Genomic DNA, 12,946 nt, shown 5'->3' on the forward strand with positions numbered 1-12,946 from the left:
CTAAGTCAGGAGATGTCATAGCCAAAGGAGTAGAATCAATAACAACACCTACTGAAGCATCACTCCAAAACTCCTGCTCTAAGTCATGTATTATCAAGCTATCAACTACAGAACCTATCGCCATGTTGTACCCATCACAACTCTCATCCCGAGGCATCAAACTATCCCATAATTGATGATAAGAACTAGGAACCAAAGTACATCTCTGTATCATCATCTCACCAACATGGTCATCAAAGGTAAATTGATGAGCATACCTCACAATGTAATGCTGATAGAATGCGCCAATCTCAGTCAGTGGCTCAGACTGCAATCTAGATGTAACTAACTACAATCGATCACTAACTAAGTTGGAACTCACTACTACCTCTAAAGACATCACCAAGGGAGTAGTATTACTAGCACGAACCATGCCAACTATCGGCTCACCAACATCACACATAGTCTTTGATACAACATCTCTAGTCTTTATGCCATTAGTGCTAGAGGTCACCACCATGTCAGGCATACCACAAAAATTTGCTACAGCACCCAACTCAACTGAACCTAACTCTAGTGGGAATGAACCTAATATGCCAATGTTAGTATCAAGGATGGATGCATCCCCATCTCCACTGTCTCTGACAATCTCGGCCATGGACATCCTCAGATCACCAAACACCACAGCTTGTGACTGTATAGAATCAGGTAAAGACTGTAGTCACTCTAACTTCATGGTCACCTTAGCCAAATGAAACTATGACTCCTTGAAAGCCAACTGTGTACTCTCAAGAATCTCTGAAGTCACCTCAAGCTGCTCAGTAAGCTCACTCACCTCATCTTCCTTGGCCAACAATGCATCATATGCTGTACTACCCCACTCCATAAGATAATCTCTGTCAGCTACCAACTACATATAATTTTGTCTCAAAATCTGAATAGCCTCCCATAAAGAGTGGATCTCTGTCAAGGAAAGATAACTGCCTTCCTGCTCATCACTAGTAGGAGAACCCCATCCATAAACTGCTAACAACTGACGAGCAGCATCAAAATGTTGGCAAGTGATAGCAATGTCTCGGTCACTAACTCTCAACTGATTAGACACATGATGGCACTGGCTTGACTGTCTCCTACAAATCTCCTCTGATGCACTGTCTAAAGGAGTATCCTCAAAGTCACTAGTCTCTAGAGTATTACAAAATCCATATCCTGTGAATCAAATCTAAAGCTCATATCAACATACGGAGTATCAAAAACATTAGCACTGCTATCCAACTCCTCTGTACCCAAGGAAACTAATTCTTCAAAACTGCCCACTACATCCTCCTAGATGTCATCAATGCCAATATGATCTTGAGACTCATCTATACACACTGCCAAATATGAAATATCATCAACACATTCCAGCAAGTATGGTCGACTGGATATATGAACAAAGACCAACACCGATGTATAAAAACTAATACCAACATCAGATAAGCTCCTGGTACAAGAAAATATAACACCGTGCAATCTGCTAATCAAATCCATGATAGCACCCAAACAATCATTGCTACCAAAAAGTGTTAAAGATTTCCAGTCAACTGAATCCCAAATGCCAATATAAAAATCTCGAGTCCATATCCATAAACCATAATCAGCTGGTAACTCAAGCAAAATCCTCACCTGAGTAATGTGACCAATACCAACTAATTCCACATACCTGTTTGACATTATCCCTATATCCTAGATGTGAATGCAAGATGAACTCGCAACATTATCAATGTCCACATATGATCTACCATTCACAGAAAGCTGAGTATTAGGAGTGCAAGATGAAACTAAACTCAATTCCATGCCATGCTTATCCCCATGTCTCTCCCAGTCTTGTAATGCCAATGGAGTATTCACCAAAGAAGCTCGAGTGTCCTCAAGCTCGTGAGAAAGCCTGTCAACTTCTTCCTCCTTCCTCCTCAAGGCATCTGAATAGTCTCTGACAAGGCTAAGAAGATGGTCACGATATGATAGAAGATGTAAATAACTCAACTTCATCGTTCCCATTCCTTCCCTAATCGCTTGTAAGTCAACACAAGGAGACTTTTCCTGAACTCCCTTATGTCTACCCTGTAACTGAATCATCTGAATGTGATCCTCTATCATATCTTGCATAATGTCATGATGAGATAATGAAGTCACAATACTATATTTGTTCACCTTCAGCTGGCTGGACAAATCATGTGGAGTACTACTTGCCTCAACCTCATGTGATGAAGCATCTAACTGTGCCTGGTACTCTTTCTCAGCAAAGTCATGAATGCTCAATGTCTGTTCATCTCTACTAGGTATCTCACCATCATGCACAAAAACATCCTCATAATCATCATCTAAACCCACTACCTCCTATGGCAGAGTAGAATCTGAGACCTTTGCTTGGCTATAAGCTAGTTTCTCAAAATCCTCATGCAAGTTCTTGGGAATTGTGTCATCTGTCTTGTGAGAAAATCTGCCAAATAGAAATCCAGTCAACTTATCCACCTTAACTAGGTCGGACAACATGTCATTCATTATACGGTGGTGCTCAATCAACTGTTCAGACATGTCATGGCTTATTTTTATAAGTTTATCTCGAATGTCTAAATAACCATCCTTTCTACTGTTTTTACTCTGGATATCAATTGTCCAAGATCATGTCCTCTGAGACTCTGTACTATACCTGTCCATTCTGGATAAAGTAGAGTGTAACCCCAATAGGATATAACTTCTTCAAACACCAAGAACTAACATGCAAATGATTTGAAGTAGCATGCAACCATAGATTTTGACATGCAACTGATTAGAAGCAACATGCAACCACCAAATTCACCAAGAACTAACATGCAAATGATTAGAAGTAGCATGCAACCATAAATTTTGACATGCAACTAATTAGAAGCAACATGCAATCATAAATTATGACATTCAAGATCTGGGTAGTTGTCAAAACTGACATGCAAGATCTGGGTAGTTGTCAAAACTGACATACAAGATCTGGGTAGTTGTCAAAACTGACATGCAAGATCTGGGTAGTTGTCAAAATTAATATGCAAACTTCTACAACCACCAAATTCAATAAGAACTAACATGAAAATGATTAGAAGTAGCATGCAACCATAAATTTTGACATGCAGCTGATTAGAAGCAACATGCAATCATAAATTATGACATGCAAGATCTGGGTAGTTGTCAAAACTGACATGCAAGCTTCTACAAACCCTCAGGCTAGCAAGATCATGGCTCTGATACCACTGAAATGTCCCTTTACTGGTTTTTTATGATATTTCACGCCTCTAATCATATTTTCAAGATCAAACAACTAATATCACAAAGATCCACCAAATTTCTCAAGAAACCCCAAATCGGGTATGCTGAAAATAGTGCCAAAAGCTTCACAACTTCACAAATTATTAATAAATTTGAAAATGGAAATTTTTACAGAAATTTCAGCAGCATAACATCCTACAAAATGACATTTTCAGATCCGTATAGCTTTTACACAACAACTCACAAATGTAGGACAAAAACTATGCTCATCGAGCTCCCGAAATTAACACAAAAATGCTCGGAAACACCACAAAAACACTAATAATCTATCTCAGAAGTTTAATCATGTCTCAATACATATATTCAGATCTATTTTAACACCTTAAATTCTTAAATACAGCATCAACCCAAACTGATATGAAATACTCAACTGAAAACACCAAACTCATACAAAAAACACACCCGAAAACCCACAAATCTGCACTGTTCAGCACAAAGGCAAACTCTGTATGAGCATGCACATGGAATGGCTTCAAACTCCCATCCTTAGCCTTCCTGGAAACTTGCAAACTCCCATTCTTGGGTCTCCCTGGAAACCTGCAAACTCCCATTCTTGGGTCTCCTTCTCCACAGGTTTGGCAGCCTCTAAAGAATAACAAAGAATGAGCAAAAATCAAGTTCTAGAATCAGCCCAAAATGCCTCCAAACCCCTTAAAAGAGGGCATAACCATAACTCATGTCCAAGAGAGGTTAATGAAACATATTTTAATAATAATTTTCATTTATGAGTCCAACGGTTTCCAAAGATTAACCCCCTTTTTTTGAAACTTCACTTTCTTGGGCCTGCCTGCCTTAGCAAAGATTATTATTTCTTAATTATTTGAAAAGGGGACATGACAGATTGATTGCATGATTTGGGGCCTAGGTGTAGTTTCTAGTGACAATTCTTGGTCACAAGGATGGAGTAGTGGAACAATTTCCAGAGTTAATACTTATGCTCATTCTTTAATCAACTTATATGCGGTTTCAGATTCTAACTTACATATGAGTTGGATGGATTTTATGCCCCCAACAACTAGATAGATCTTGGTTGAGGATTGATGAGAGCTATATTTTTATCATAGGGGATGGGTTTTTGGTCCCTCCTTTACTCGTGACACCTATGAACTTGGGGACATTTTAGATTGATGATTGTGGTGTTAGCCTTACCACACCTTTGGTGTTGATCTCAACTATTGAGCAATTTGCTTGTTACATCGACAGTTTAGGATGGGCAATTTATGATTTATTAAATGTAGGGTGATATGCATTTCAATGGGAGATCACTCACAAATTTAGAATAGTCTAGTGCTAATAGCTACTAGAAGAATCTTAAGGGTTGCGCTTCACGGAAGATGGCAGAGTAACTAAGGGTTAGGAAACCAGATCTAGATATACCTTTAAGGTTGGGATTTAAATTAAAGGTTAGAATGGTATAGTTAGATTTTTTATTGTTATGATTCTAACAATTGTTTTGCAAGTATTACTTGTCCCAAGATAATCCTAATAGTGGGCACATTACAATGGTATTAGAGAAATGATCTCACCATCCTGTAGGGTAATCACAATTATGAAAAAATTGATCAGACTATTGAATACAAGTAATAATGAACCCTGTAAATATATATTTGTATATATAAGTGATTTATGTTGATCTAGGAGAGCTAGAGTAAATCCTCATGAGATAGGTGAATTCCAAGATGGGTATGAAAGTGAAGTCCCAATGCCTTGAGGGAGCATACTCATAGATGAGTGTCTAGCACCCTGCGACATTAAAATTCTCATCCTTTTAATGGAGAACATGCAAGAAGCAGGGAACACTTTATATTCAAGTCATTTATCAAAGAGATTATCAAAGAGATCATCAAATGAATTATTATCTACAACAATAAGATATTGAAACTATTTAGATCAATCATGCATTCATGTTGGAACAATCAATCAAACAATTTAAGTTGGCTTGATTAGGCAACTCATCGAAAATAACAAATTGCTCCAACTTGGACATTATGAAATCTATCAATCAAGCAACGATTATTCATTATAATTATTCAATCATTTGATAGTAAAGAAGAATCACTATTACATTCACCATTCTAATTATCCTATATTAAATTAAAATTAAATCACTCATAAACATTCAATTGATTATATCATCAAATTCAAACTTTGACTAGGTGTTGGCTAAGATCTATTGGATATGATGAAAATAGTAATTGCTTGAGGACAAGCAATTTTGGGAGGGTAGGATTGTAATATCCCCTCAAATAAGAAAGTCTAATACTAAATCAAAATTGATATCCCTAATTATAACTGATTATAAGGTTGTACATGTGTAATAGATAATTGATTGATCAACAAAACAAATACATATGTTAATAAAATATATAATTATCGATGTATAATCCAACCACATTACTCTTTTAATATAAATAAATTAGTATTCATAATAGACACCAATAAATAAATAATATTAGATAATTAAATAAATACATCTAAACTAGATAGCTATTTGGCATCTAAATCCTAATAGATATATTAACAAAATAATAATATATCTATTCATAATATTCACACTTTATTTAACAAAATAACATAGGCTGTTTGATAAGACTTGAACCTTTTGGGTGCATATATATTTGACATCACTAAGGGAGCATTTAAAGGAGGGGTAGAGAATATAAAAAAGAAGAAGACATCATATAATATAATAAAAAAAGTGAGGAACGAAAACAATGAATAACGAATGATTAAGAGAAAATAATAATACATTTCCACCCAATAGAAAGTCAAGCAATAGAATAGAAAGCATATATGGCAATAGTATGAAAAATTAAATGAGATAGTAAAACTTAATGTAGACTAACGTAGAATCACATCTCCATCCAAGAATTCACATTGTCCATTCAAACATGGATTTTGGCAATCAAGGAATATTTCTATTTAAATTAAAAGACAGTGTGTTGTTTACTTTAGGAAGGATAGGAGAAAAGCTATGTGGACTACATATAAGGTTAAATAAGGTAAGCATATATTTTATTTCTATTAAAATGAAATTATTTATTTTCATATAAAATGAAGGATTACTATTATTTTAATTTTATATAGATGAAGAATTATATTTTATGTAAAAAATTATCTATCTATCTATCTATCTATCTATCTATATATAATGAATTTATAAATGAGAAAATTTATAAATGAATACATGTGTGAATATTATTATGAAAAGTAGATTTTATGAAGTGGTCAAATTATCTTCTTATGGGAGAAGAAATTGACCTTAAACACTATAGTGTCAGTATATGAGACTAACACCATGGAGATTGAGGGGATTCCTATCATGGTGCATGTGAGGCGTTAAGGTCTCCGTTTGACCACTATGATTAGGATTAATAGATAATCTCTATGTGCCAATATTCTGATAATGTCAACATATGCATATGTGATTGGCCTTGGATAGAGAATGTCTCGTCCAAGAAGAATCTTAAGGGTTACGCTTTAGGGAAGACGATGGAATAAATAAGGGTTAGCAAAGTTGATTTGTAGATGCCTTTAAGGTTGGGATTTAAATTAGAGGGTAGAATGGTATAGTTAGATTTTGATAAGTAGGATATAATCTCCACAAGAAGTCAAATTGTGATATTGCTATTAGGATTTAACTATGTGATTTTGAGTCAAACTCATTGAGCCATGCTTCATGATTAGTGATTCAACATGAATCCATCTCTCATGAGAATAAATGGAACACTCATCACTCATTGGATCTAGGTGATGCTCACAGGGGTGAAGCATCGGGACTTCCTGGGAGGTCACCCAGCCAAGTACTACTCCAGCCTAAGTGTGCTTAACTATGAAGTTTCCTCCATGGTTAATCCCAAAGCTTGCAACCCCATTTGCAAAACCTTCACCAAGTGTTGTGCCTTATGAACGATTCATTAGAAAGCCCCTTAAGCTCATCAATTGATAAGTAGGAGATTATTTCCACAACAAGTCAAATTGTGATATTGCTATCAGGATTTAATTGTATTATTTTGAGTCAAACTCATTGACCCATGTATCATGAGCAGTGATTCAACATGAATCCATCTCTCATGAGAATAAATTGAACACTTAGCACTCATTGGATCTAGGTGATGCTCACAGGGGTGAAGCACCGAGACTTCTTGAGAAGTCACCCATCCTAGTACTACTCCAGCCTGAGTGCGCTTAACTACGAAGTTTCCTCCATGGTTAAACACAAGGCTTGCAACCCCATTTGCAAAACCTTCACCAAGTGTTGTGCCTTATGAACCATTCATTAGAAAGCCCCTTAAGCTCATCAATTGATAAGTAGGGGATAATTTCCATAGCAAGTCGAATTGTGATATTGCTATCAAGATTTAACTGTGTGATTTTGAGTTAAACTCATTGACCCATGTTTCATGAGTAGTGACTCAACATAAATCCATCTCTCATGAGTGCTAAGTGTTCCATTTATTCTCATGAGAGATGGATTCATGTTGAATTAATACTCATGAAACATTGCTATTTTGATTTTATTGATGAATTTTATAAATTTCAGCCTTTGAAAATCAGAAAATTACACTCAAGAAATACACTCTTTCTATGAAAACTTAGAAAAAAATTAGAAGAAAATCTGTGATCAAACTAAAATAATTTAAATTCTTCAAGTATTTAACAAATTTCTTCTTGAAAAGCTCTTTATTTCCCTTCCTTCTATGATTTTGAACTGATTTTTTCTACTTCTTTGCTTCAATTTTGAGCGGAGAACTACTTCTTTCTTCTGCAAACCTGTAAGATGACTTTTGAAAAATGAATTTCATTTTCGATAAATGCTCTTTTTGTAGATGTTGAAAGTCTTTCTTGCAAGGACCGATTTTCTGTTTGCTCTTCTTTTTCTTAGAAAAAGAATTTGAAAAGAATTAAAGAAAACTCTTTATTGCTTTATTTCCCAATAAGCTAATTATCTTTGATTTTGTCTAGTTGGCAATTTCTTTTATGCGTGTTTTCACATGAAAGGGATGGACTTAGTATGAAAGCAAAAAAAGTTTAAATTTTCCCAAATATCATTAAGGCAATAGTGTGTATAGTTTAGCTTTTCTTTCACTTGTTTTTATTCTTCATGTTGACATCTTAGAAACTTCAAACCCATAATTTTCATCTTCCGTCCTTCTTGTTTTAGCTTTCAACACTCATGCTTCTAAGAACTTGTTAAGGAAATCAATCTTTTTGGACTCTAGGGGAGTTTTCAATGTCTCATTTCATTAGCCCCAAATTTCAATTATGGAAGTTGGTTTTAGTCATTGATGTCAAAGGGGTGATAATTAAGTCACAGGGAGCAACTTTATTCAAGCCAAGGGGAGCAATATTACTTCAGAGCTTCGTTGTGTCATTTCGGTTTCAGATAGAGTTTCCATCATGGACAAAGGGGGAGATTGTCGAGTATGTTGTCATTGATGTTAAGGATTGACGATTGGGTTCGTCCTAATTTCAAATGATTATTCTAAGTTATAGAGATTTGGATTGAGCTACTTGATTGATTGCTTGGGTTGCTCGGTTGTGTGGTTGAGCTACCTAGTTAGCTACTTGAGCTACTTGGCTACTTTAGATATTTTATTGCTTCAAAATGTTATAGGAAATTGAAGGCTCACTGCTTGGGTGTTTGATGAATTTCATTTCTCTTGTACATTTAGGAAAGAACTTGCATGATTTAACCTTTGAGGATGATACCTTGTTGAGTTTACTGGTTTTAGTGGCAAAAGATCCTCCCTAGCTGATTTATTGTGGTTTCAGTTTTAAAAATCACAGTGGAGCTTCATTAAAGTTTGTAGTTTTCCACAGAGATGTTTAGGTTTGTTGATATATTCTGAAGTTTTGCAAATTGATTTTGCTATTGATACAGAGTGCTTTGATGGGATTGAAAGTATTTCAAGATAGGGTTTGCTTAGGCCATACCATTGTCTAGTAAAGGTTGTGCCATTCATGTTTGTTGGACAAGTTGCAAAAGAGTTTTCTTATCATCATATTTGTAGTTATTTATGTTTCCTATAATAGGGTGACATTTTTGAAAGATTTCTTGATGGTCATTATTGTATGCATAATTTTCTAAGCAAGATTTATTAGGCATAGTATTGTTGGAGAGATGGTGTAGAAACATGGAAGCAAATCATTGCCTTAATGACATGATTCTCAGACCTACAAAGGCTAACCCTTGGGATTTGGCAATGCTTTTTGGGGTTTTCATTTGATTTTTAAAAAAAATCCGTAGAACTCACAATAAATTGCTCGAACCTTGAAAAGTCACGCCTTTGATAAAAATGATGGAAGGATAGAAAATACAAGTTATTTGCCTATGATCCTGATTATAAGTTAGATCTGTCTTGTGCTTTCATCCTCCCTGCTAGGTATGAAAATGACACCCTCTCACTTACAATCTATTAGAACTGCTATGATGGAGATATCTGATGATTGAGGTTTACAAATTTATAAATGATTCTCATTTCTTATTTGCACCACCCTTTACATCTTAGAGAACTTTGTATTCTATCCGGTTCAGAATGATAGTCTTTGAAAATCTTGAATCTACCCACTTGTCACCTAAGGAAATCATAAAAAACCTAGAAATAAAGTTTTGTGGATTTTACAATAGATACCTTGAACAAAGAACTGCCTTGGATAAAACTATTGACCCAAATTATTCATAAGTAATAGAGATACTTGTCAAAAAAACTCATTTGGGAATGAACCCCTCATGAATGTGGGGAGTGCACAACTTTGAAATTTATTAAGGGTGATGGTCGCAATTGGCCCCTTAAGAATCTTGTGTTTTAACAAAGTGTTTTAATTTTTAATTTTGCTCATTACTTTTTGACGTGAATGTAGAACAACAAGTGTGGCTGCAACTAGATTTCCTACATTATTTTACTAATATCTACATATTTTGGTTTAGGTTCTCCAACCCTGCTTCAGTGTGAGATTGGCCATGCAGTCCTGTGTCAACAAGGGGTATGGTTCCCTTGTTCTTCTTGAGGGACAATATTTCTATCACCATATTTGAGGACACCATGTCCAAGTTATCTCTCATGGACTTTTTGATTAGGCTGATTGAGCTTTATGAATATGTGGCTTGTGTAGTGCCTGCCCCTAAGTCGCATTTCTGTCATCCTTACCAAACTCTTTTAGGCCAATTTATGTTTGATGATTAGTATTATTATTTTAGAGATTATCAGATGTTGTTTTACACTCAGTTTATTATATGATGAGATTACTTGGTACTCTATATTTCATGCATGTATGATGATTATTCAATGGTTTCAGTTATCGATGATGATTAGTTAGATGGTTTATTATTCCGTGTGCTTCTTATGGATACTTACCCCATACTGCATGTGTATGGTGTGCATGTTTGTTTTATTTATGTATGGTGTTTCTGATGTGGTTAAGGAAGGGAGTCGTAGTCACCTGCTAGACGGGATCTACACGATGCACCACTTCCTGCCATTGTCTGTTTAGCTTAGAATATTGTGTTTGTACATGCGTGAATTTTATGCAGGTTGCAGGTACCAGGTATCGACTTCCCTGAATTGCCAGGATGAGCGTACCCTATCGCATTATCTCAATGGTAAGAGAGAGGAGATAAACTCTTAAGTCCAAATCCTAAACCCTTTAGCCAATTGTCCTAATTGATAATTAGGAGAAGTATTTGAGTTAAGTACCCTCCGAATGCATCAAATGATGTAATTTCGTGATTATAACCCTTTTTGTTTGATTTGGTATGTGTTTTTCTATGATGGGTTTTCGTATGTTGCTTTATGAGTCCTTAGTGTATTTTCTATTAATTAAGTCTAATTAAAAAGGTTAATTAATGATTTAATTTAATGGAGAATTAATATGATGTCTTTAATATTTAATTAATTGAGAAATTAATTAAATAAAAGAATTAAATTTAGAGGTTAAAGTTCAAAGATAAATTTAGAACAGAATAATATTTATTTAATTTAATAATAATATATTTGGAGTTCATTTTTAAATAAATGCTAAATATTATTGTTATTTAAATTAATTAAATATGTTATCAATTAAGTTCTAAAATAAATTAAAAGTTGAAAGATATAAAATTATTAAGAATTCTAGACTGCATGATCTAAGCATGAGTTTAAATATGAGAAATAAATTAAAAGATTAAATATTAGAAATTAATAATGTTATTTTAATTTCATAAAGTGCACATGAGATTAAAGTAATAAATTAATTTAAAATAGAAGTCAAGTAGAATATTAAATAAAGTTATTTAATAAATTAACTTAATGTGCATGAAAGTTGAATGCAAAATAAAAGAAAAGTTAATAAAGGTTAATTTGGGGTTAACTCAGTTGTGCAAAGAGTCTTCTCAGGTGAACGCACAATTAGTGCCCCGATTTGAGGAGAAAATTGCTTATCACAATGTTGGGGGTTCATTCTTGGGGGACATGAATTGGGACACGTATTTGGGATGGGAATTTTTGGGAGACTACTTTTGGAAGCAAATTTCAGAAGGCTGATACCAAGAAAGTTTTCCAGAAGAAGGTTACTGAGAGGAGCGAATTCTCTTACAATTCCTGGAGATTGCATAATAGCATCAGGATCAGGTAGGGTCTTGTGTTTTTTGATTATCGATTAAATACGCAATTATCCTTTCCTGTCTTCTTCGTGTCTGGGGTTTGTAAATCTGAATTCTCTGTGATGAATGTTTAAACATTACGATATTGGAATTTATCAGATGCTTGTTTATGAACTTCTGTATACATGAGATTTAAATGGGAAGGGTTGAATCTAATACCGAAATTCTCAATTAGAAGTTCAAATGGTTGACTATATTTTCTATATCAATTTAAAGAAGGAAACAATTTTTCAATGCATATATTTATATATATATTAAAAGAAATTATATATATATATATATATATATATATTTATAGATTTATATATATATCCTTAATTAATTGGTTTATTAATAAAATCTTTTATAAACAAATTGTATTCTTGTAATAAAAATAAAATAAAATAAAATAAAAATATACATATACATATATGTATATTTTTAATTAACAATTTTAATGGTACAATGTCGGATCTAATAAAATGTATTTAATTAAAAAAATTTATAGTATTGGGGAGGGGCGGCTTAACCACCCCCTGCCCCCTTTATGATTGCAGCAAGCGACTGTTGTACGCAGTCGTACCTGCTGACGTAGGATGGCTACGACAGCAGTCCGACCCTGCACTGTCGGCGGGTAGCGATTATTAAATCGCTTACCACATGTTTTTAATAAAACATATCTTATGCCATACGAAATTCAAAATTCGTTACTGTTATAAATTTTGATTAATATTAATAATTTTTAATTAAATAAAATTTATGATATTATTTAATATTAATTTTCATTATTAAATTTCAACAATATTTTATAATTGTTATATTAATAATAAATGTAATATATATTTAAATAAAATATGGATTAATGTTAATTAAATATGATTTAATATTTAATTAAGAATAGAAGTTATTATTATCAAGTATTTAATTATTCATTTTAATAAAATTGTAATTATTTTATTTAAATCATTAATAGATACTATTTGATAAAATTGTATAATTAGACTATTG

This window comes from Cupressus sempervirens, chromosome 11 (assembly GCF_028749045.1).
Source record: "Cupressus sempervirens isolate cs-2001-9-10 chromosome 11, ASM2874904v1, whole genome shotgun sequence".
NCBI classification, from domain to species: Eukaryota; Viridiplantae; Streptophyta; class Pinopsida; order Cupressales; family Cupressaceae; genus Cupressus; species Cupressus sempervirens.